Genomic DNA, 20,405 nt, shown 5'->3' on the forward strand with positions numbered 1-20,405 from the left:
TTTATTTATCTTGGCAAGGAGATCCAACCAGTCCATCCTAAGGGAAATCAGCCCTCAGTATTCATTGGAGGGACTGATGCTGAAGTTGAAACTCCAATACTTTGGCCACCTGATGCGAAGAGCTGACTCACTGGAAAAGACCCTGATGCTGGGAAGGATTGAAGGTGAGAGGAGAAGGGGACGACAGAGGATGAGAAAGTTGGATGGCATCACTGATGCAATGGACATGAGTTTGAGCAAGCTCCAGGAGTTGCTGATGGACGGGGAGGCCTGGCGTGCTGCAGTCCATGGGGTCGCAAGGAGTTGGACACAACTGGACGACTGAACTGAACTGAACTGATTTATCTTGTATGTACCCCACTTCCAGAAGGATGTTTGAAAGAGGAACTGACACACGTTTTCCAGCAAATAGTGTTTATCCAGCTGTGTCTGATTGGTCCTCACAGCCTGAGGGATGTTCCTCGTGGGAAAGCTTCAGAGCACGAGAGCCCATGCACTTTGAGCAAATAGCAAAGCCATGGAGTTACACGCGTTATTACTTCTGTTATAAAATTTTTAACAGTGTACATTTCTAAAACTTAGAAAACTGACGGAGGCATGCTCACACTCAAATCAAGCAATTGAAGCAGTGAACTTCTCCCCTCTTCATCTTTTTCTCTAACCCAACAGACTGTTTCTTTGATGTAATTTATTTCTATGTGGTCTTTGTTGATGGGAATTGCATTGTATCATATTGTGAAGTACACATTTCCCACATTCTAAACAAAGACTTAAACATCACAATATCGGGTCTGATGGGTAAGAAATCCATTTCTTAAATCCACAGTGCATAGAGCCAGCCTTCCCAGTGGGACAGACGCTGAAGACTCCCTCCCCAGAGGGAGTTTGGAGCTGGCTGGAGCCCTCTCCCCGGGACGGGAGGGTATTGTAGGAGGCAGCATCTTCAGAAAAACTCAGCTTTGTTGACTCTTCTATTTTAAATACCTTGACAAAGAACACGTCTGAAATTTCAAATAACACAGATATATTTAATGGAATTAACTGTCTGAATGGCTTTCTTTCAAGATGGTCCACTTTCTAGAATAGTTATTCTTTTACAAATACAAGGATTTGAACTTTGAAAGAGGAAATACCTAAGTGTTTCCGAGTGCTATAGCATTTTCACAAAGCCTGTGAGATGTAGGGTATCCCCGTTGGTTATTCTCTGGTTGGTTATTCGGCTCAAGGTTTGAGCCAAATAACAAGTGAGTGAAGGTGAGGCCGATCCCAGCTCCTCCCACAGCAGGTGGAGACCTCGGGTGGAGGGCAGAGGAGGCGGGGAGGGGCAAGCAGGGCCCAGGAATCGGACCCCCCCAGGTCCGGGAGGTGAGGGCCTCAGCTCCCCACACAGGACCCTCACCCGGGCCCCACGGCCCCAGAAGGATGGGGAAGGATGTGGGCAGGAAGGGAGGTCGCCGGCTGCCCCCAGCTCCGGGGTGAGGGTGGAGCAGCTGAATCCCCATCGGTAACTGTGTCCTCACGGGCTCACAGGATCCGGAAGCTTGCTCTTAGCCTATTGCTCAGAGAAGTCAGTCCTTTAGACAGAAAGAGTGCGCTTTCCCCATGACTGACTGCTCGGCAGGATTTATATCGAAAGAAACCTCGCAGCCCCCAGGCCTGGGAGTCTGGAGCAGGGCCCAGGCCCGGCAGCAGCATGAAGTGTCTTACTTGGGGGAATTCTACGTTTCACAGACTCTGTTATAAAAAGTTCCAGGTTCAGTTACTTTATTTTCTGCATCGTCCAACACCAGCTTCTAATAGAAGAAGATGAAAGGCAAGCAACACGTCCCTTCTGTGTTAACAGAAAAGAGGCAGATGCCGTAGTTAGGAGCGGATTTCTCCCCAGAAGCACCCAGGTGGCCGCGGAGGACTCCTTTCTAGATGGGGCGTTTTAGCGTCATCACCAGGGATTCCTCGTGGTTCCGCAGGCCTCTGACAAAGGTTCAGAGAGGCCCCACCTGGTGTCGGGGCAGGAGGAGAGGAGGGCCCGTCTGCTCCACCCTGCAGCCGCAGAGGTGGCAGGGCTGGCCGGCCGGGCAGCGGGTGTGTACGCGGAGGCCCCGAGGCAGGGACGGCCAGGTGCTGGGGGTGAAGCCGGGCCTGACTTTGCGAACAGAACCGACGAGACCTTCTGTGAGACTCGTGGGACTCGCGCCCCACCCGTCCCAGGACAGAAGGGCCTGGGACCCCTGTTGGGGGCCAGAGTGAGGCACTCAGCCCGTGGCAAGGGTCAGGAGGAAGGAGGCTCGACATACGCAAAGGCGGGATCGAGCCTCAGGAGTCCCCCTGGAAATCCTCGAGCATCTACCCCCATAACCAGAGCCTGCCTACTTTACTGCTTTGTGCTCTCACTTACACCTCTGACTTTATGGGGGGCTGTCCCCCACCACCTCTTTCGGAGAAGGAGTTAACTTAGAGCTCCAGTTAATAAAAACTCCTGGGCGTGACAAGAGTGTTTTAACCTACAAACTCCTCTGAAGCTTCTCTGGCCTGCCTGACAGGCTCGTCCAGCCACATGTGATTGCTCACAGCCTCCCAACCGTGAGAGGCACGAGATGCTTTAAACCTTCTAAAAACACGTTCCTTAGAAAAGTTAGAAAACCATTAGTATAAGTATAGTGGGCTGATTAGAAATTGTATTGGTGAAGGGTTTTTCATTTGTTGAGCCAACGTTTGTTGCTAAGTCTCCACATCCCCTGCCCTTACACACACTAATGAATATATAGAAGAAATAAGTATTAACCTTTGATATAAATCACATTAGACCTTAGGCTAAGTAAATTCTTTCCTTAATTAAAACCCACTACACCCTCACTCTATAGGAATGTAACTTTATTTGGGTGGCGTCTGTTTTAAGAATAATCACCCCTGGAGAAATGAGTGTCCTGGTTGACTGACTGCTGTCACAAGGAGAGGGTCATAAATTGTCAGCAGGCCCCCTGGCCAGAAGATGATGTAACACCCCTAAGACCTCTGTATACATTTGTATAAAGCACCTGACTTTGATAAAAGTCAGGACAGGTGACCCTGCGTAACTTTTGCATAACATCTCAGTGTATAAAAGTAGACCATGGAAAATAAAGAATTGGGATCAGTTCCTCGAAAGACTGGTCTCCCCATGTCGCTCTCTCTCTCAAACTCTGGCTGAGTCTCCATCTGGAGTGCGGAACCCACCAAGCTTACTAATTTTGCCTGGGCTTCTAAGATCCGACCAGGGAGGCCTCAGTGTCTCCTCTCCTTCGGGAGAACGGAAGGACGCCTGCGGCCTACGTAAGTGGTGTAAGCTTCTTGTCTTGAAGTTTTATTGGTCTCCCGCGTAAACCAAGCTATTCAGCCTCTTTTCTCCACTGAATTTTCCTACTGAGCTATCCTCATTCTATTACTCTTTACATCTCTAATTAATATCTAATTGAAGCTATTGTATCCTGATCCTCGCCAACGCTGTCCCGCTTCGAACTCCCTGGATCAGCCGGGGCTGGCCCCCGCAGACCCCCACCAGAGGGGCCTGCCCGGGGTTCCTCCTGGGCCGGCCCGGCTCTGCAGGCACTGTGGACACGGCCACCTGCCCGCCCTTGGCCGGCCAGGCCCCCTTCTGTGCAGGCGGCTGTTCTGACTCCTCAGGCCAAAGGAACGTGAGCATTTTACATTCAGTGTGTGAGCTTCGCAACCGCCTTTCATAAAGCTAACCCCGCTCCTGGTTCCACCAAGACTGTATCAGACGTATTACCCAAATTCCACCTAATCAACAGCTCACAAACTAAGAAGGAAAAATGATAATTCATGATTTTAGCCTTGTTTTATAATAAAGTTTAGCATCCTCAGGGCGTTTCCATTCATTTATTAGTAAGTGAAATGATTCTATGTATTTTGGGCCATTTTTCAGCTTCTATAATTATTATCATTTTTAACATTTTATTTTATATGGAGTGCAGGTGCTTAACAACACCGTGTTAGGTGCTGGTGTACAGCACACCAAGGTATGCATGCACATGTATCTACTCTTTTCCTGTTTGGGTTGTTGCACAGGACTGAGCAGGGCTCTCTGCACTATAGTCGTTTTATTATTGAATTGTGTATTTTCTGGTTTGTTCATTTCCTTGGAGACATGCAGCATGTAAGTTGCCAGGATTGTAAATTCTAAGTCTTATCCCACTTTCAGTCACGCATAGGAGCATTTCCCATCTTGATGTCATAAAAAAATGTCTCCGAGTTTTCTTCTGGCAATTATGTGATTTTAGTTTTCACACTTAACTCTTTAATGTAAAAACAGTTCATTATGGTTGAGTGATGGGATAAGGATTCAATGTAATTTTTACTAGGAGAACACTATGTGTTACTCTAAAAGTGTAGAGTTTTCAGGACTACTTTCTTGAAGTTAGAAATTCCCACCAGGGCGTATCCAGGACTGTGTTACTGTGTTTTCCCTCCTGTTGCTAACGGGTTGTTACTCACGTCACTGCTGATGTTATTCTCGTGTCCAAAGAGCTGAGCTGTGCAGAGAAGCCTGGTGAAAGGAAAGCACCTTATTTTGCTGTTTACTAATTCTTATAAATTATTCAGCTGGTTGGAATTCCAGGGCTTGAGGAGGGGATTCTGGGGTGCTAGAGCCACTCTCCCGGGCTGGTCTGGGCGCCCGTGCAGTTTGCAAACATTCTCTGCGCCTGGGAACGTGCACCTGTCTGTATAATGCTCTCACTTATTGAACTTTCTTGAAAACACTCAGGATACAACACAAAAGGCTTCTCCTGGAAAAGGACGGGACAGTTTTAGCATCAGAAATGATACCTGTTAGGGATGGAAGCACCTATTATTACATAAAATTCCATGAATTATTGATGGTTCTCAACAAGAAAATCAAAGGAATCTGTGATCACTCTTGGGAAATACTAGACATACAACTCGTAATTTTGAAAATGGAAAGAAAGAGAAAGAATAAAGCATTGATCCGGCCTTTCATAAAAAAACTGCACCTCAGAGTAACCAAATAGTTGATAAAGGGAGGTTTCTCTGCGTAGAAATATTTCAGCTAATAAGAAAAGAACGGTAATGTTAAAATATCATGACTTTGCTACCCTTAATACATTAATGAGCCTGGGTGGTGACGGTTAATGCCAGTTAGTGAGGGAGAGAGAGAGAAAGCGGTGACCAGACCCTAGATATGTCTTGGTCATGGGGCACAGTGTCACCAGGGGAACAGCCTCACCAAAAACGTGGATCAACACCGTGAAGTTGGTGAAGCATCTTGATCTAAGGATCAATTTACAGAAAATACTGGGAGCTGATGAAAATACTTTCAAAGTTACACGTCAGGGATGCGGTCGTCCGCACCAGCTGGTGGGGCTTCTGGAAGACCAACGTCTCAGTGTCTCCAACACATAGATTATAAGAGAGAAAAGAAGTCAACAATATATTTCAAGTTTCAAAATGTATTTGTAATTTCTTCAAAGACTGTTTCTAGGGTTCAGCCACAGACGTGAACTAACTGGGAGCTGATGGCTTATCCATAAGGTGAAGAGAACGTTTCAGTGTCACATGTCTATATGTGTGGATATAGAGGTGTGCTCAGAAATGTACCTTAGGAACAGCAGCACGACCGCAGAAAGAAACACAGAGCTTTCAGGGCAGCGTTACTGCTTACAGAGAAGCTGGAAACAGCTGAAGTCTCCAAGCGGTGAGAATGGCCCACCGCCTGGTGACGGAGACAAGCCCGGCCCTGGGCCCAGCTGGGGCACAGCCTGGACGTCTGACCTCTTCCCATGAGTGCCCTCTGGGCTGGCTCTCGGTGTACCATCTTACGAGTCTTTCTCAATTTATCCTCTTTGGGTCCCTATTTTTTCTTTTGCTATATTCTATTTTGGCTTGAACGGGTGAATTTTCATGATCCAATCTGTTCCTCCGTTGATTTTTGTGTCTATTATTTATCTTTCAGAGGTTTCCCTCAAAATCACCATTTTTATCTTTATCTTTTTATGGTTTACTCTGACACAGTCTCATCCGTCTCTGTCATATAAAGACCTTCATGACAGTAAAGCCACCCTCAGCCTCTCCTGTCTTGTCTGCTACTCCCTTCCGCTTACATTTCGTGTGGTAATCTCACCGTGTTTTGTGTTTTGTTGTCTTAAAGAGTCAACTTGTGAAGAATGTGGCAGAAGAAAGGGAAACCCTGCTTTTATCCATCTTCATCTTTACTCTTCCCAGTGTTTGTTATTACTTCTGGACACCACGTTTCTTTCTGACAAAAATCTCTCTTCAGCCTGAAGAACTTCCTTCATCATTCCTCAGGGTGCAGATCAGCTGGGAACACGTTCATTCAGCTTTAATTCACCTTAAGGTGTCTTTATTTATCCTTAATGTTTGAAAGATGATTTTGCTAGATGCATTCCTATTTGACAGACTTTTTATTCAGCTTCATTTTCTTGCCGCCAATCATTATTTTTGTGACAAAATATCCTCTGTGAGTTTTATCCTTGCTCCCGACATGGAATAAATCTCTTTCTGCATCTGGCTGCTTTTTTATCTTTGGTTTTCAGCAACTTGTTCCAGGGGCCTCGGGTGGCTTTCCTTGTGATTCTCCTGTTCAGGGTTTGCTGTGCTTTCTGGATCTGCAGATTGCTGTTTCAGATAATTCGGGTTATATTCTGCCAATAATTGCTTCCGATATATTTTTGGTCCATTCCTAGGCAAAAGAGAAAAGGAAAGATATACCCATTTGAATGCAGAGTTCCAAAGAATAGCAAGGAGAGATAAGAAAGCCTCCTCAGGGATCAATGCAAAGAAATAAAGGAAAACAACAGAATGGGAAAGACTAGAGATCTCGTCAAGAAAATTAGAGATGCCAAGGGAACATTTCATGCAAAGATGGGCTCAATAAAGGACAGAAATGGTATGGACCTAACAGAAGCAGAAGATATTAAGAAGAGGTGGCAAGAATACATAGAAGAACTGTACAAAGAAGATCTTCACGACCCAGATAATCACGATGGTGTGATCACTCACCTAGAGCCAGACATCATGGAATGTGAAGTCAAGTGGACCTTAGGAAGCATCACTATGAACAAAGCTAGTGGAGGTGATGGAATTCCAGTTGAGCTATTTCAAATCCTGAAAGATGATGCTGTGAAAGTGCTGTACTCAATATGCCAGCATATTTGGAAAACTCAGAAGTAGCCACAGGACTGGAAAAGGTCAGTGTTCATTCTAATCCCAAAGAAAGGCAATGCCAAAGAATGCTCAAACTACCGCACAATTGCACTCATTTCACATCCTGGCAAAGTAATGCTCAAAAGTCTCCAAGCCAGGCTTCAACAGTACATAAAACATGAACTTCCAGATGTTCAAACTGGATTTAGAGGCATAGGAACCAGAGATCAAATTGCCAACATCCTTTGAATCATCAAAGAAGCAAGAGAGTTCCAGAAAAACATCTATTTCTGCTTTATTGACTATGCCAAAGCCTTTGACTGTGTGGATCACAATAAACTGTGAAAATTTTTAAAGAGATGGGAATACCAGCCCACCTGACCTGACCTGCCTCCTGAGACATCTTTATGCAGGTCAGGAAGCAACAGTTCAAACCGGACATGGAACAACAGACTGGTTCCAAATCAGGAAAGGAGTATGTCAAGGCTGTATATTGTCACCCTGCTTATTTAACTTATATGCAGAGTACATCATGAGAAACACTGTTCTGGATGAAGCACAAGCTGGAATCAAGATTGCCAGGAGAAATGTCAGTAACCTCAGATGACACCACCCTTATGGCAGAAAGTGAAGAGGAACTAAAGAGCCTCTTGATGAAAGTGAAAGAGGAGAGTGAAAAAGTTGACTTAAAACTCAACATTCAGAAAACTAAGACCATGGCATCTGGTCCTATCACTTCATGGAAAATAGATAGGGAAACAATGGAAACAGTGAGAGACTTTATTTTAGGGGGCTACAAAATCACCATAGATGATGAATACAGCCATGAAAATAAAAGACACTTGCTCCTTGGAAGAAAAGCTATGACCAACCTAAACAGCATATTAAATAGCAAAGACATTCCTTTGCCAACGTAGGTCAGTCTAGTCAAAGCTGTGGTTTTTCCAGTGGTCATGTATGGATGTGAGAGTTGGACTATAACGAAAGCTGAGCGCTGAAGAATTGATACTTTTGAACTGTGGTGTTGGAGAAGACTCTTGAGAGTCCCCTGGACTGCAAGGAGATTTTACCAGCCCATCCTAAAGGAAATCAGTCCTGAGTATTCATTGGAAAGACTGATGCTGAACTTGAAACTCCAATACTTTGGCTACCTGATGTTAAGAGCTCATTTGAGAAGACCCTGATGTTGGGAAAGATCGAAGGCGGGAGGAGAGGGGACGACAGAGGATGAGATGATTGGGTGCCATCACCGACTCGATGGACATGAGTTTGAGCGAGCTCTGCTAGTTGGTGAAGGACAGGGAGGCCTGGCATGCTGCAGTCCATGGGGTCACAAAGAGTTGGACACGACTGAGGGACTGAACTGCACTGAAGATCTTCATTGATATTTTTTCTGCACCTTAAAGTTACCTGCATGTTTGAATCGTTCACACTGTCACTTTCACGGGGGGTTGAAGCTTTGTTCCTTTTTCTCATTTTTGTCTGTTTCAGCTTGGGTAGTGATTACAGATAGGTCTCTGCTTTTACAAATTTTCTTTTTTCTCTTGCTCAATGTTCTTCTAATTCCATCCAAGGAATTTTTAATATCTGATACTTGATTTTTTACCTCTAGAAATCCAATTTGGTTCCTTTTATGTTTCCAGATCTCACCTAAATTTCCGCATCCTTTACCCACTGTGGTCAGGTCTTCCTGTTGCCATGGTGATGGGCAGACATTGCCACATCAGAGGATGTGGCTCCCGGGGCCAGGACACTGGCCGCAGTGGTCAGCTTCGGGGCTGCCTCACCTGCCTCGTCCTGTCCCTCGAGGAAGCCTGCTCAGTCCACTGCTCACAGGTGAGAGCCCCCCAGGTTCACCACTGCGGGCATCCTCCCGTGTCTCCCCAATAGATGCCCTGCTCCTGTTCCATGGGCACTGGGGTGCTACCTGGGGCAGCTGTCAGGGCCATCGTGAATGCACATGCTTGTCTTTTTCTCATGTTTAACTAAACTCATTTGAGGGGAAAAAAAAAAAAAGGTTTCTTTCTACATTAAAGAAAATCAGTTTTACATTTCTCTATCCTGTAGCACAGAAACAGCATCTGTGCGGTCAGGGCTATGATCCAGCCCATCCGACACAGACCCACTCAGCTGAAAATGCATCGCGGGTTCTTATTGTTTTTGGATGATTTTTTAAATGGAAGTGAGAAAAAATCAGACCCACGCAGGCAGTTGGTCCTCTCTTCTCGGGCTCCTGGTGTTGTCTAGCCAGGTCTGCCTCTTGTACACTGAGCCTGCCTTCTTCCTCTGCTGAGCAGGAGGGTCAGGAGCCTAGCGAGCAGGACTAGCTTGCCACCGACCACACACACAGTGGGGTGGTGAGGGACCCCTGCAGCCCAGCCCTATCTCCTGAACAACTTCTTACTGACTCACTCCTTTCTTGTAGATGTTTATTTATGAAACAAGTATTCACTATGACTTTGTAAAACATCAGACCCTGTATTAGGCCAGGAACATTGATGAGTCAACTGATGGCCCCTTACTTTCTGATTGCAGCTCCAGTGACAGTCACACATGCGGAGTGCCCTTTACACTTTCACCTAAACCATGGGAAGAGAGATGGGCTGGGTGCCACGCCCCAGCCTGTGAGGTTGGTGCTGAGACCTGCTCTGAGCGTTGAGCCCTGAACTGAGAAGGAGACGTGTGGTCTCCTCTCCTCCCCCTGGGTGGGTGGGGAGGCTTCACAGGTTCAGGCTGGGCGCTGACCGCTCACATCTGCTTGCGAGTCGTGGAGGGTCTGTCCTGGCTCCTCTCCACCCCGGGGGTGGGGGTCCCATCCCAGCATTTCAGGGGCGCTGAGCACACAGCCAGCCCCAGGCAGCTGAGATGGGCAGCAGGGCGTGGTCTTGGGCACAGGGCCATGTGGGGTGCCCTGGGCACAGGCCGAGGGGAGGCTTTGCTGCAGGAGGATGTGGGGGCTTGTCTGAGTGATCCCAGGATGGGCAGGGAGCCCGAGCTGCTACCCAGCGATGTGTAGGCCCCATGGCTGATCCTGGGATGAGGGGTTAACCTGGGGCCTCACCCAGGAGCAGAGCTGGGAGGGGCTCAGGTCACGGGATGCCTCCTGGTTTCCCAGGTGTCGAGGCTCATGTAACAATAATAGGCCTTAGTTTTAGGGCTCATTTTACCAAATCACTTACCTAAAGCAACGGGAATAAGTTTGTTTGGTTGTCATCCTAATGTTTGCTTCGACATCCACAGGTCTGCCAATGTGCTGTTTCTGGAAGCCTCAGATCCAGGCTGGAGCTGGAGAAATTCTGGTGAGAAGGTGAACTCTTAGGGGTCGAGGCCTCGTTTCTCCCATGACCTCCTCGTGATGCTGGGTGAGGATGTGGGGGGACGCTGGGAACCAGGAGGAGTGACCAGCAGAGGCAGAGGCCCCAGAAGGATGCGTGTGGGGTGTGAGGGACAGGACGGGGCGGAGCGGTGGGTGTCGCGTGAAGTGGGGTTGGCAGCCCGTTTGCGTGGAGCCCCCGGCTGGGGACACGGAAGGGAGGTGTGTTTATAAACATCCACTTTCGTTTTCCTGCCTTCACTCACCCTTAAAAATTCTTCCACACTTTTTTTTGCCTTTGAAAAGTCCTTTTTTATCCTTCCAAGCCAAGCTAAAACACCACATCACTGAAAATCTCCCTTGAAATCAAATTTAAGCCTCCAGATAACAAAAACAGAGCCTTTCCTGATGCCTCAAGTGCTTCGAGTCCTCCAAGCCCAGGGGCTTCTTCCTGCTGAGCTCTTAAGGCGTGACCCCGCCCCGAGGGTCTGGGGGCAGCAGCCAGAAGGGGACCCTGGGGGGGATGCATCTGATACGGTGACATAACGGAAGGCAGTGCTCATCACGCACCGATGCCCATGCTCGGTCCGTGGTGCTCAAGCCAGCCACCCTCCCAGGCCTCCTTCAGCCTCGGGGACAGCCCCCCATCAGCAGGGCCTTTCTCATCTGTGGTCCCGACCGCCTCTTTCCCAAACACCCCCTGCTTTTCATCAGACTCTCTGCAAGCTGAGCTGGCCAGTCGCCTGAGCCCTGGACACACGGTCACCATTCTACCTAAACATCAGCCCGTGTTGGGTACAGATTGCGGCCTGGCTCCCCCGACGGTGCTGTGGGGATCAGAAGTCAATCACGAAGGAGGCAGGAAAGCTCCAGGCCTTAGAGCAATGCGAATATTCTCGATAGGAATGTGGGCCTTCAAATTCACTGTTTATCAGACCCCGAGGGCTGATTAAAAAAAAAGAAAACAAAAAACGGAAATAAGGCACAGCAGGGCTCCTCAGACCTAATTATCACAGAGGCTGAGCCTTATGAGGGTAAATGTAAATCACGCCAACTGTAGCCTAAATAATCAGCCATGGGATTTTACATAATAGATGCAGAATCCAGTAATATCCACTGTGTTGACTAGAATGTTAAAATCCATTAGGTCTAAGACACAGGAGGCTAAAAATACTGGCTCCTCCAGAGCACCTGCGATCCGCCGGGGTGGGGGACATGGGGGCCCGATCCCTGTGAGATGCCCAGGTCCCCTCATCTTCTAGTGGTTTCGGTCCTGCCGGAGGGCTGCTCCGGTCACCCCTGCCCGCCCTCACCCTGTCCCGAGGGATCCTCCGTGCTCTCACCCCATCCAGAGGGGTCCTCCCACCCTCAACCTGTCCTGAGGGGTCCTCCCTGCCATCACCCCCACCTGAAGGGTCCTTCCCGCCCTCATCCTGTCCCTAGGGGTCCTCCCACCCTCACCCCATCCCGAGGGGTTCTCCCGCCCTCACCCCATCCTGAAGGGTCCTCCCTGCTCTCACCCCATCCTGAAGGGTCCTCCCCACCATGACCCCATCCTGAAGGGTCCTCCACACCCTCACTCCATCCTAAGGGATCCTCCCCACCCTCACTCCATCCTGAGGGGTTCTCCCTGCCCTCACCCCATCCTGAAGGGTCCTCCCCAGCCTCACATCATCCTGAGGGGTCCTCCCCGCCTCACCCTGTCCTGAGGGGTCCTCCCCACCTTCACATCATCCTGAGGGGTCCTCCCCACCCTTACCCAATCCTGAGGGGTCCTCCCCGCCCTCAACCCATCCCAAGGGGTCCTCCCCGCTCTCACCCCATCCCGAGGGGTCCTCCTGCCCTCACCCCATCCTGAAGGGTCCTCCCTGCTCTCACCCCATCCTGAAGGGTCCTCCCCACCATGACCCCATCCTGAAGGGTCCTCCCCACCCTCACATCATCCTGAGGGGTCCTCCCCACCCTCACCCCGTCCTGAAGGGTCCTCCCCACCCTCACATCATCCTGAGGGGTCCTCCCCACCCTCACCCCGTCCTGAGGGGTCCTCCCCGCCCTCACCCCGTCCTGAGGGGTCCTCCAGTGACTCTCGAGGCGGGCCATGCAGTGACTGCCCGCCGCCCTGGGTCAGCTCCTCGCTGAGGGGCCTCGTGAGGTCCCCGTCCTGCCCACACCCAGGGTTCCCCGGGCAGGCCTGGGACGCGAAGTTCGGCCGATGCTCCGGACGCTGCGGACACCACGCAGGCCTGAGGCGGGTGCGGGAGGAGGGCGCTGAAAACCCCGGTGCCCCGCGGGCCTCCAGCAGCCTCGCCGCCCCCGCCCCGCCCGGCGGCCGCGCTCACCACGGGGCGAGAAGCCTCCTGGGAGAGTTGGCCAAGGCCCTGCCGAGACCCCCAGACCCGGGCCTCTCTGCTCCTCTGTGATGGAGGGGTGGGCGGCTAGTGCTGACTCCAAGCGTGACCCCGAAGGCTCACCCTCCTGGGAGGTCCGGCCCATGGACCCTGCGGGATTCCGGCAGGGACAGGATCCCTGAGGGTCGTGGAGGCCGCTAACCAGAGCAGAGGGTAAGCCTGGTCTCAGCAGCGCGAGCAGGACCTGGTGGACAAACCCTGGGAGGCCCCCATAGGGAGAAACCAGGAACCGAGGGGGCAGGTTCTCAGAGGGGCCAAGCTTCCCAACCCCGGGCAGGACAAGGGCTGAGGAGGGGTCACTTGGGAACAGACACGGACGGCTGACCCCGGAGGTAAGGAGGAGCCGCCCTGCCCCGGAGCCTGCGGCCTGGAAGCAGGAGGACCCCAGCCCTTCGCATCTGCGGCCCCGGCAACGGAGAGAGGCGGTCCTGGGGGCCCCGCGGACTCCACCTGAAAGCCGGAAGGCTGTGTGTCTCAGCAGTGCCGGGTGGCAAAGAACAGAAAATTACCTTGCATATTCACAGACTGTCTAAACTATGATCTGTATTCCAGTCACATCCCCGAAGGGGAAACGAATGAACAGGGACCTTGAGGACGCTGGCAGGGAATTCCAGGCATAAGTTCCAGGGAATATTTTTGAAAACAAGATGCTCATATTATCACATCTTAAATAATTTCAGAGGATCCGAACATGATGCCTCTTGCTTCCAGGGTCCTGGAACGTTCCTTTTCCTCCCTCTGAGAATAAAAGCAGCTTCTCCAAAATAAGGTAAGTTCCGCCTGCAGGAAACGAGCAGCCCGCCGTGGCCATCGGGCCCTGCGCGCCGTCACCAGCTTCTCGGGGCTCAGGTGTTCTAAGTCCTGCGCAGCATCCCGCCTCAGGCTGTGGAGGCCACAGGTGGGCCGAGACGTGGTTCCTGCCCTCGCGACACTGTGAGCCGGGGTGTCAGGTCGCTCGGCCCCTGTCACTTCAGTCTCCCCATCACTGTCTTCCCTGTCCTCCTGAGTGTGGACTGAGCCCCAGGTGGACACGAGCCCTGGCTGGGTGTGCAGGGAGGAACGCGGTCACTCTGAGCCGGTCATCAGGTTGGAAACGGCGGTGACCTGCCCCTTTGCTGGGTTAGGAGCGGGGCCCAGAGTGAAGGTCGCCCCCGGGGGCCCGGCCTGCACCCACGTCTCCCCTTCTTTGGGCAGGGCTGAGGTTGACCTCCATACCTGCCTTCTGCCTGGAAACCACCGCAGTCAGGAAGGTGAAGGTCTGTGACGAGGCAGCCCCTGGGAAAGGACGACGGCCTGAACAGCCTCAGGCCGCCCATCCCAGGCTCCCCTGTCCCCCGACGGCCACCTCCCTGTCCCTGGGCCTCTGCGGGCTCACCTGAGACCCACTTGCCCACAGGGAGCACCCCCTCTCTTACAGTGTCTGTGGCTGCTTGAGACCACGAGCTGCCTCTTCCGCGGGACTGGCCTTGGCCTTGAGCTCTGATGCATCAAACTCCTCTGGTTTTTGTTTTCTTTTCAGGCTGAATTTTTCACTGATAGTTTGGGGGTCATTGTTTTAGATATACAGCCTGTTACTGGCCATAACACAGGTTTTTCAGTAGTTGACTTACAATATTGTGTTAATTTCTGCTGCACAGGAAAGTGATTCATATATATAAATGTATATACGGTGGTGGTGGTTTAGTCACTAAGTCGTGTCCCACTTGCAATCCCAAGGGCTGTAGCCTGCCAGGCTCCTCTGTCCATGGAAGTCTCCAGGCAAGAATCCTGGAGGGGGTTGCCATTTCCTCCTCCAGGGGATTGTCCCGACCCAGGAATCAAACCCGGGTCTCCTGCATTGCAGGCAGATTCTTTACCAATCGAGCTGCAAGGGAGGCCCCTATGTGTATATATGCACGTGCCCTTTCTCACATTCTTTTCCAGGCTAGTTTGTCACAGGGCACTGAACACAGTTCCCTGAGCCACACTGCAGGACCGTGTTGCCTGTCCATCCTGCGTGTAATGGTTTGCTCTGCTAATTCCACTTTCCCAGTCCTTCCTCCCCCACCCCCTGAACTCCTCTGGTTTGGACTCGATGCCGGGGACCCCTCTTCCTCTGGAGGGGCGCCCGCAGTCCAGCTGACTAAGCCTGGGCCTCACATGGTGAGTTGACTTCTCTGGTAAAGCAGGAGCCACATAAGGCACAGGCACTGACGGCATGGTGCAGGGAGCAGTGCTGGGTCAGGGGCCAGGAGCCTGGGACCGCCCCCCGAGGCAGGCGCCCTGGGGAGCACAGCTGTGCCCCGGGGAGGCTTGCCTGAGACTGAGAGTCACCAGCTCTGGGTTCACCAGTTTGCTGCCTTTAGATAAGTCTCCAGACCGTGCATTTAGGTTTCACAGCTTTCCCTTTTCCATGTTAATAACCAGATCAAAATTTTCCTGAAAGATTATAGGAGATGGCATGTCTGAAGCAAGTGCAAGTAGTAAATGCCGTGCAGGAGTTAAGTTATAACTAAGGCTCGGAGAGACCAGGTGAGGGGGTGACGGCAGGTGTGGTGGGTGAGGGTCTCCGTGGTCTCCTGGGTTCAGGTGAAGGGAGACGCCCTCAGGTGTGGTGGGTGAGGGTCTCCGTGGTCTCCTGGGGTCAGATGAAGGCAGATGCCCTCAGGTGTGGTGGGTGAGGGTCTCCGTGGTCTCCTGGGGTCAGATGAAGGCAGATGCCCTCAGGTGTGGTGGGTGAGGGTCTCCGTGGTCTCCTGGGGTCAGATGAAGGCAGATGCCCTCAGGTTTGGTGGGTGAGGGTCTCTGTGGTCTCCTGGGGTCAGGTGAAGGCAGATGCCCTCAGGTTTGGTGGGTGAGGGTCTCCGCAGTTCCTGGGGTCAGGTGAAGGGAGGTGCCGGCAGGTTTGGTGGATGAGGGTCTCCATGGTCTCCTGGGTCAGGTGAAGGGAGATGCCCTCAGGTTTGGTGGGTGAGGGTCTCCATGGTCTCCTGGGTCAGGTGAAGAGAGGTGCCCACAGGTTTGGGTGGGTGAGGGTCTCCATGGTCTTCTGGGATCAGGTGAAGGGAGATGCCCGCAGGTGTGGTGGGTGAGGGTCTCCATGGTCTCCTGGGATCAGGTGAAGGGAGATGCCCGCAGGTTTGGTGGGTGAGGGTCTCCATGGTCTCCTGGGATCAGGTAGGTCCCTAGCCCTCCCCTCAGCTTCAGCGCCCGAGCAGGACACCCTGGAGCCTGAAGGTCCCATGTCAGATGCTCAAACGGCAGCATGTTGGGAGGAAACTGGGGCCTGAAGCCCCTTCCATGCTCCCACCTCAGTAATGATGCTTAATGGTTGAGAGGCAGCAGAGTAAAATCTGCACCCAACTTAGTGATTATTCCCACACGGGGTGACAGCCGCCTGTCAGGAGCATTTTATTCCTGTCTGTGTTAGCTCCACAGTTCAGGAAAGTGTGTGAAGAGATTCTTATTCAGGCTGCTATTACCTACAGGAATCAGGAAATTAATTAATTAAAATCTAAACCCAAACTCTATCCTATTGAATATAATGAGTTTATTATAGGAAAACTCATCTTTATGCATTTTTTAATCAACTGTTCTTTTTCAGATAGTTTCTGTTAAACATTAACGGCTATCACACTTTCAAAATACTATAATTAAAATCTCTGTATCACCAAATTGATATTTTTTAAAATCCGCCAAACTACATGATCTTAAAGTCTGAGATAATCAGTTATTCAGGAGATTACTCATCTTTCTGGAAATTAGATAATGAGGGAATTTCTAAGAGCAAAGCTATTTTTTAAAATTTGTGTTTACTTATTTGAGAAATAGTTGCCTCACATTGTAGGTAATCATAAGGAAGCAGAATTCCGAGGAGCCTCGTGTCAGAGAGAGATAGAAACTTTCAGACACAAGTCTTGGGAATAAAAATGACACAAATGAGCAGAGTCAGGTGACAGGAAGGGTTCTCTGGATCAATGATTCAGAGCCCCATGGATATCAGGGTCAGAGTGGGCTGACTCAGGGAGGGCGGGCGTGTCTTCATCCTTCTCAGTAACTCTCATTTCTCTGTTGCTGAGCAGAAAATTAAGGTTCCCACACTCGACGTGGTTCATCAGCTCAGAAACCTACTTTGGTAAGTAAGCAGCCCTCAGCCCCTTAGAAGGAGGCTCATTGCCAAGTCCTCCACATGCAGTGTCCAGAGTGGGTGCTGACCCCCAAGACCCCAAGACCTGCAGTCAGGCCTCGGGACCCAGCTGGGCGATCAGGGTGGGGCAGCAGCTCCCCATTTCTTTGCGGTCTTCTCTCCCCCACTTCTTTGGGGTCTTCTCTCCCCTCTGTTTCTTTGGGGTCTTCTCCCCCCATTTCTTTAGGGTCTTCTGTCCCCCATTTCTTTGGGGTCTTCTCTTCCTGTTTTTGGGGGATCTTCTCTCTCTGTTTCTTTGGGGGTCTTCTCTCCCCATGTCTTTGGGGTCTTCTCTCCCCGTTTCTTTGGGGTCTTCTCTCCTGGAGGCCACCCCTAAGCCCCTGCGGCATCCTCAGGTCACCCCACAGCCTGGGCCACCTGCCCCCCAGCGGAGGCTCAGACTGAAAATGAGGGTGAATCCTTAGTTTTTGAAGATGTAGGTCAAGTTTCACACGGTAAGTAGACCACCGTCTCTCCCTTCCTCTTTCCATTTTCCGTCAATACAGCACCTCACCCCTATCCCAGCCACCTGGGAAGGTCTTTACACTCACTTGTGCAAAAGTGAGACCGCCGTGACCAAGGTTGTCGTACCATCACCGTCTGGAGCCCTGTATTCTCCTTGTGAACAGTCGAGTTTCTGCGACAGGAGGCCTGTCCTCCATGCTTACTAGAAGCAGCTCTGCGCCCCATCCTCCTGGGGCAGAGGAGAGATGCCGGAGGAGTGTTTTCAGCTCCACGCGGGGGCAGACCCACGTCCTCCCCGAGAGACCAGGCTGTGGCCACTTCCAGAGGCGACTTTGGGAGGCGACCTGCCAGTGGTTGGGCCTGGAAGCCCAGAGACACTATGCGGTATTTTAAGGTGAGCTTGTCAACTTTGACCCAAACGTGTACAAAGTACAGAATCAGTGTCTTTCATTGATGATTAATGAAAATGTTACAAGAGAATTCGTTGGAACTGGCCACTTAAAAAATATTGGAAAGGAATTCTGGAATGCAGTCACCCCTGATTCATTTTGATAAAGATTAGAAACGGGTCCCCTGACTTGGAAGAAACGGATACCTGCTCTCTCTTTCTGCCTGCATAACCGATGACCAGCTTCCGCACGAGAGACTGGAAGGAGGCACGGAGTCCTTTAGAAATGGGCTACCCTGGCTGTGCGACTGATAGTCAAGCCCGAAGAGATCAATTAATTGGCAAGAAGACACTCACTTGTCATCCAACGCTTTAATTATTGATACACCTGTGTTTCCTTCAAAGTGAGCTTATAAGGGGTCACAGTGGAGAATTCTACTTCAGCACTGTTTTAGTTCAGAAGGAGATAAAAGCAGAAATTTGGGATTGGGAAAAACAGTTCTCTATGTTAATCACTTACATGAAAACTTGAATAAAATATACATTTTAACAAGATGTCTCTATGTTTTGTTTGTTATATATGTATTAAAATGCAGCAGATATCTGAGTTCATATTTTGTAAGTCTGTCATTTTTAATCTCAGATTTGCAGCTATTTCTTTTTGCTGTGTTGTACACTTGTATCAGCCATGACATATTGGGAATAATAATTCAAACAGTCCTTCCCTCGGGCAGTCTGACGGGACTGGAGCAGCCAATGCCAAGACTGGTGGGAAGTGTGGGTGCCCCTGGGGGGTGTGGGGGCCCAAGTCTGGGCCAGCAGCAGGGGCAGCAGTGAGCGCAGGACCGCTCACCTGTGTCCTTCACTCTGTGCTGCTTCCCGTTAGGCTTAGGGAGGAGTCTGCAGTTTCCCCTTCCTGGAGGCAGTGATGCCTGCAGGACGCACAGAAGGAAGCATTCTGGCGACCGTCACGGCTTCCTCAAAGGCAGCTTGGCTACTCGGGTACAGACCTTCCTCTGATTTTCACCCAAAGTGGTGGTATTTTGCATAAACTAGAGTCGGAGGTTAATAATAAACCATGTGCATAATTAACTTAGATCCCTGTAGTCTTGTGGGTTTTATCTTTTGTCTCTTAATTTAGTTTTCTCTGCCTTACTTGCTTAGTTGCCTAAAAGACCCATCTAACTCTCCTTGTTGGTGGGGTCCTGAGAGAACATAAAAGTGATTAAAACAAGTTGCTTTCTGTTCTTTTAGACACACAGTGGATTTCTGGGGCAACTGCAGTTACCATTTGAATCAGCTCCAAAGGGGACATTTTAATCCATCCACCTATCAAATGCACAGATGTATATACATCCATCTATCAAATGTACACACATACATACAGATCAGATCAGATCAGATCAGTCGCTCAGTCGTGTCCGACTCTTTGCGACCCCATGAATCACAGCACGCCAGGCCTCCCTGTCCATCACCAACTCCTGGAGTTCACTCAGACTCACGTCCATTGAGTCAGTGATGCCATCCAGCCATCTCATCCTCTGTCGTCCCCTTCTCTTCCTGCCCCCAATTCCTCCCAGCATCAGAGTCTTTTCCAATGAGTCAACTCTTCCCATGAGGTGGCCATAGTACTGGAGTTTCAGCTTTAGCATCATTCCTTCCAAAGAAATCCCAGGGCTGATGTCCTTCAGAATGGACTGGTTGGATCTCCTTGCAGTCCAAGGGACTCTCAAGCGTCTTCTCCAACACCACAGTTCAAAAGCATCAATTCTTTGGTGCTCAGCCTTCTTCACAGTCCAACTCTCACATCCATACATGACCACAGGAAAAACCATAGCCTTGACTAGACGAACCTTTGTTGGCAAAGTAATGTCTCTGCTTTTACATCCACCTATCACATGCACACATTCATACATCCTCTCAGTGTGTATATAGTCGGCAGATGCTACCTACAAGGAAACCAAATTGTCTCAGTTCTTAGTATTAAAAACAGAGAATTTTAAAAGCACACATAAAATATTTATCTATTCTTTGAAACTGGATACTTTTGAAGAGGAATGTGATAGAAGGAAGAAAGGTTCTGTAACCTTTTAAAGAAAATTGCTTTCTCAAGGTGCCGGGAAGGATGACAGCTCTGACTCCACAAAACAAAATTGTGGAAACCGTCTGCTTCTGAGGCAGCCTGAAGTTAAGCAGGCTTTGAAACTCCTTCAAACAGTTTTTAAATTATTTTATAAGAAAGCCCTAATTAGTATTTAAAATAAAACATTATTCAACATTCTCATGTTTATAAGCATAGAGGCTGTTTAAAAATTAAGCCCAAATTAAATTGATGGCATATGGCTCCTTATTTCAGAAATCTTAATGCCAAAGTTGGTGAAAATGTCCCCAGAATGTGTGTGCACGGGATCCCGTGATGGCAAGGGCACTGGCCTGTGAGTGTCTTCCTGGCCTTCCGGTGAGAGGGTGGGCTGGTCCCCAGGGTGT

General features: G+C 50.1%; 2 long non-coding RNA genes across 3 annotated transcripts; one reads left to right on the forward strand and one right to left on the reverse strand.

Moving 5' to 3' along the window:
- Positions 1-3,860: 3,860 nt before the first annotated feature.
- Positions 3,861-13,651, reverse strand: LOC147367933 (uncharacterized). 2 transcript variants are annotated; one of them, XR_015169352.1, is made up of 3 exons: positions 13,410-13,651; positions 10,359-10,475; positions 3,861-6,715 (listed from the first exon to the last, which is right to left on the reverse strand). It is a non-coding gene; the product is annotated as an uncharacterized LOC147367933 (long non-coding RNA). The 2 variants fall into 2 exon arrangements; XR_015169353.1 differs by lacking the exon at positions 13,410-13,651 and adding an exon at positions 12,551-13,360.
- On the forward strand, positions 13,580-18,471 carry LOC147367934 (uncharacterized). Its single transcript, XR_015169354.1, has 3 exons — positions 13,580-13,669; positions 16,962-17,014; positions 17,572-18,471. It is a non-coding gene; the product is annotated as an uncharacterized LOC147367934 (long non-coding RNA).
- Positions 18,472-20,405: the final 1,934 nt, after the last annotated feature.

The sequence above is a fragment of the Bos grunniens genome, chromosome 8, assembly GCF_055505025.1.
Source record: "Bos grunniens cultivar Pamir isolate PY7600 chromosome 8, Bosgru_T2T1.0, whole genome shotgun sequence".
Taxonomy (NCBI): Eukaryota; Metazoa; Chordata; class Mammalia; order Artiodactyla; family Bovidae; genus Bos; species Bos grunniens.